The sequence below is a fragment of the Sapajus apella genome, unplaced genomic scaffold (assembly GCF_009761245.1).
Source record: "Sapajus apella isolate SASKATOON/1434 unplaced genomic scaffold, GSC_monkey_1.0 scaffold3, whole genome shotgun sequence".
Taxonomy (NCBI): domain Eukaryota; kingdom Metazoa; phylum Chordata; class Mammalia; order Primates; family Cebidae; genus Sapajus; species Sapajus apella.
Genome location: NW_022436943.1, coordinates 25,734,385 through 25,739,905, shown reverse-complemented (window position 1 = coordinate 25,739,905; position 5,521 = coordinate 25,734,385). Strand labels below are relative to the sequence as shown.

The 5,521-nt window shown below is 40.5% G+C and overlaps 1 non-coding gene across 1 annotated transcript; it reads right to left on the bottom strand.

The window, feature by feature from the left end:
* Positions 1-575: 575 nt before the first annotated feature.
* LOC116536051 lies at positions 576-637 on the bottom strand. The gene has a single exon (XR_004262456.1). It is a non-coding gene; the product is annotated as a U7 small nuclear RNA (small nuclear RNA).
* Between the last annotated feature and the right edge of the window lie 4,884 nt (positions 638-5,521).

The window sequence follows — 5,521 nt, the reverse complement described above, 5'->3', positions numbered from 1 at the left end:
CAGTTAGCTAACCATATGATCCATATGTAAGAAAATAAATCATGGCCCTTATCTCAGACCATACAGAAAGACTAACTCTGAATGAACCATAGAGCTAAGGGTAAGACATAACATTATACAACGTGCAGAAGAGAACACGAGAAAATCTCTGTGACTTAGGCTGGGGAAAAATTTCTCAAATAGAGCATAAGAAGCCTGAACTACAAAAGAAAAAATTAATAAATTGGGCTTCATCAAAATTAACTCTTTAGTTCTTCAAAACACACTGTTTAAAAACAGAAAGAGGCTGAGCAGGGTAGCTCATGCCTGTAATCCCAACACTTTAGGAGGCCAAGGCAGGAGAATCACTTGAGGCCAGGAGTTTGAGACCAGCCTGGGTAACATAGCAAGACCTCGTCTCTACAAAAACAAAAAGCTTTTTTAAAAAGTCTGCCAGATGTGGTGGCTCACACCTGTAAGCCTAGCTACTTGGGAGGCTGAAGCTGGAGGATCTTGCTGTTTTTCTTTTTTTTTTTTCTTCTCTTCTCTTTCCTTTTCTTTTCTTTCTTGTTTTTTTTTTTTTTTTTTTTTTTTTTAAGGGCTTTCTGGTGAATACTGGAAAATCTGCTAGACAAATTCTAAAAGATCTGTAACACTACATGGATTTTTTTCAATAAATATGTTGAAAAACCTTTTGTATATTTGTGATAATTTGAAAAATCTCAAAGATGAACTGTATAGCCTAGAAATATCAAAAAATTAAGAAAAAGCTAGGTATGTCATGAATGCACAAAATATATGTAGATACTAGTCTATTTTTGTCACTGACTACCATAAAATATATACAGATCTTTCATAAAAAGTTAAAAGTTAACAAAACTTACACACCAAAACACGGACTGTACATGGCACCATTCACAGTCAAAAGAAATGGAAACAAGCATAAAGATGCAGTATTAAATCAGAAATGCATAAAATTAACTGTAGTACATCCTGTGCTACTGTAATAACTTCATAGACACCTCCTGTTGTTATTGTGGTGAAGCTTACATTTTAAGAATATCTGCTTAACATGCCATGTAAGCTATTCATCTCCATGTGAGCAGTTCATCTCTTTAGTAAGTTGCACATCCAAATAAAAAGTATTCTCTGTTGGTTCTCAAGTATATTTCATTATGTTTATTGTAATACTGTAATCCTTGAATAACACCATGAGGCCAGTATGAAGTGCCACTAGTCATGCTGGAAGTGTCCCAAGAAGCAAGAAAAGTCATGTCAGTACAGGAAAAGATTGTGTTTCTTGATGTACTGTGAGAGATGGGAAAGTTCTTCAAAGTTGATATCTTAGACTGCATTATAAGGATTTACAATCTCTTGCTCTAAGGCCATTATCTGCTATTAGCATAAACATGTACCCATATACATATATTCTCTAAATCAGCTATGTCTTAAATCGGCTACCTTGACTCACTCCAGCATGTCTGAACAGAACTGGGCAAGCTCCAAACCCTGGTGCATGCTGTTCCTTATTTGGAAACACTCCTGACCTTCTCCTGACTAGCTTCCTCTTTTTTCTTGTCTTCTTTCTCATCTTCTTTACCCTCATCTATTCAGGAAATTTCCAAGTTTTTTAGCCAATTAGGTCAAGCATATAGAATGTGAGGCCCCGTTCTGGCCATTGGAAACTGGACATAGCAGTAGGGTGATTGTGTCATATGAAAGTTATAAAAGTCCCTGTCTCCTTGTTCAGGTGTGCTCTCGTGGCAAGACTGCCAGCAAGTTGCACCCTTCCCGCAGGAAGTAAACGAGCCCTGCTGAGTGATCCATTGTATCAACGTGGATTTTTCCCAACATTATCAACCTGTTTCCAACATGTACCATAGATTGAGGCTTGTAGCTGCAGTTGCCATTTTAGACAGAGGATTCATCTTGTAAACAAACAGTGGAAACTTACGGTATGGATACATACAGTGCAGTGCTGTACATGTGATTCTCTTAATAACACTTTCTGTTCTCTAGCTAGCTTTAAGAATGTATATAATATGCATAACATTCTAAATATGTGTCAATCAATTGTTTATGCTATCAGGAAGGCTTCCAGTTAACAGTAGGCTATTAGTTAAGTTTTGGGGGAGTCAAAAGTTATATGTGAATTTTCAGCTGCAGGAGTCGGGGGTGTTGGTGCCCCTAACCCCCATGTTGTTCAAGGATCAATCATATATAATAAATTTTTACCACTCGAAAGTATTAAGAAAATAAAATTAAGAAAATAAATCTTTTTTTATCAATTTAGATTAAAAAATGGCAAACTATTTGAAAAGACACCACACCAAAGAAGATATATGAATTGCTACTACCTACATAAAAAGTGTTAGCAGAAAAAAGTGAAAATTCAAACCACAATATTTTACCACTACACAGTCACTAGCATAGCTACAATTTTAAAAGACACATAATATCAAATGTTGGCGAGGATCTGGAGAAGTGGCACTCTCAGGCTGTTCTGGTGAGGATGTAAAATGGTGTAGCCATTTTGAAAAACAGATGGGTAGTTTTTTTTAAAAAAGGCTGCCATATGCCCCACACTTTGACTCCAAGGTATTTATCCAAAAGAAACTAAAATATTTGTCTGCCCAAAGACTTATGCACCAACACTCACATTAGCTTTATTTATAATAGGCAAAAACTGACACCAACTTAAATGTCCACCAGTGGATGAATAGAAAAACATATTGTAGCATACTCATAAAATAGAAAATTATTCAGCAAAAAAAGGGAGGAACTCAATAATAGCAACAACATGGGTGAATTTCAAAAGCATCAAGCAAAGTTTAAAAAAGGTTGGCATAAAGATTATAACAGCATGGTTCCATGTGTATGAAATTCTAGAAACAGCAAGATGATGGTAATGGAAAGCAGACCATTGGTTGCTAGGGGCCAGGAGTGGCAGAAAGGGATTGACTGCAAGGGACATAAGGACATTTTTTAGGGTGATTTAAAAATTTAATATCTTGGCCGGGTATGGTGGCTCATGCCTGTAATCCAGGCATTTTGGAGGCCAAGGTGGGTGGATCACCTGAGGTCAGGAGTTCAAGACCAGCCTGACCAACATGGTGAAACGCCATCTTTAAAAAAAAAAAATTAATATCTTTACTGTGGTAGTAGTTACACAACGACATACCTAGTTTCTAAAAATCACTTAATTGGGACATTTAAAATTGGTGAATTTTTATTGTATGTGAATTATACCTAAATAAAGCTGACCCCACCCCAAAATGAAGCATGGTCATCTCCAGTTCACAGATGAGAACACTGAGGCTTACAGAAGATTGGGAGTATGCTTACATCACAGAACTAGCAGACAGTGACTCCAGGATCCAAACCCAGGTGACTGAGCTCATCTTTCTTCTTCTACCTCTGGCTTCCTCCCTTGCTTATTCATTCCACAAAAAAGAATTAAAGGCTCATGTTTACAAAACCTAAAAACTAGCAGAATAAGTCATGCATTACGATGGTCCCTTGGGCAAGAATTTATGGTTTTGCCCACTTAGTTCCTACCTTGAAGTTCCTCCCTCATCAGGCCCTTCTTACAGACTATTGCCCTGCCAGGGGCATGAAGGTGCCATCTCTGAGCTATGCAAGGCTCTCCAAGGCCTGCCCTCAACCTGGAATGCCTGAGCCCCCTGCCCTGCCCTGCCTACCCTGCTCACCTCCCCCCGCCCACTTCCTTCTGCAAATCCAGGTCTTTTGCTTCCCTTATCTCCAGACTCAAATTCACCCCATCCCATCCTTGGACTTGATATTTACCAGCTCTCCATTATTTTGTTCTTTGACTCCCTTTGGCCTTTGTCACTTGCAGGCTGTGGACTCCCTAACTAGACCTTGAGCTCCATGGATTGCTACTCATTGAGGTTGTGTGTTTCCATAAAGCACCAGACAGTGTCTGTTACACACCTGGCACTTCCAAGTAGGCTCTTGAATCTTCTTCAGCCCCACTTAGTTCAACTGAGCAAACCCTCACTTGGCCCCTGCTCTGGCTCACATCATGCGTGGTGTTACAAATACACGAATGAGTAAGATGAGGTCTTGGTCTTCAGCAGCTTGCCACACAGTCGGGGAGAAAGGTCTATGAACAAGTAACTACCCAGCAGGGCAATGGACACAGAGACAGAAATATGAGCAGGTCCAGCGGTCACTCTCTTTGGGTTGGGCACGGGCATGGCTGGAGCCAGTGTGGACAGCAGGGGCAACTTCTCGGGGCAGGTGACCCCTATGCTGGGTTTCAAAGATGGAGAGGACATGTGAAAAGTCCCAGAAACACTGTGTGCAGACGCATTGACACATGCAGGACACAACATGTCTGGAAGCAGAGTTTGATGTTGTTGAGTATGGAGGGCAAGGTGGGAGGGCAGGACCTGAGGCCTAGGAGGTGGCAGGGTCAGGAAAGAAAGGGCTCTTGCTGCAAGAATTGGAGACTAAGCCAGCCGAGAGCCAGATGTGGTCCTAACAGAGGCCAACTTTGACCCAAGTAGAGGTCAAGACCAGGTGGTATACAAGCCTGGAATCTCCCCAGGAACCATGACTGGGCCTGATACAGACAGAGTACTCATTAATAAAGTGATGGAAATAGGACACACTGGGCTTCCAGCATGTGTTAGTGTTGGGCACTCTTCCAATCACCTTATATCACTTGATCCTTACAACCCGTTCGGGTAGTGAGTACCATTGCTATCCCCATTTTACAGATGAGGAAATTGAGGCCAAGAGAGGGTGAGTAATTTGCCCAAGGTCATTATGTTTTCAGGAAGTTTGACTTGAGAACCCAACTTTCATCACTTTGCTTCTCTTATCCCAGAAATACCAGAAGGATTTCAGTTTTTAAAAGGCCTCCAAATAGCACTAGGCCAATCATAAGGAATCAATACTGTGTAGGTAAAAATCTAAAATAAAGGAGAAAAAGCACACTCAAAATACCAAGAAGATACATAAGAGTATACCAAATTGTTCTGATTCTTGGAAGCTTTTCTTTGACCCTTACGTTATCGGGAAGGTTTCCAGTTAACGGTAGGCTATTAGTAAGCTTAGGGGGAGGCAAAAGTTATAGGTGGATTTCCAGCTGCAGGAGTAAGAGGGGAGTGTTGGTGCCCCAACCCCCATGTTGTTCAAGGATCAATCATACATAATACATTTTTACCACTCAAAAATATTAAAGAAAATAAACCACTCAATTTAGATAAAAAATTGGCAAAATAATTTGGGATAATCTCATCCGAAATTATTTTGAGATGAACACTCAAAATTACCAACAAAGGGCATTCCTCCTGGAGAAACAGCTGGAGGTTTACACACCTCTGAGCCTGTAGAATAGCAGGGCTATTGTCTGGATAAGGTTGTGACTAAGGTGGAATCCCCTGATGCTACCGTAAGGGGATGCTGTTTAGGTTATATCCCCTCAGTAGCCTTTCAAGCATGTTTGGTGGAACGTGGCATCTTGAACGGAATAGCTGCCTCTTCTTCCGAAGAAGGCACCAGTGATCTTCCC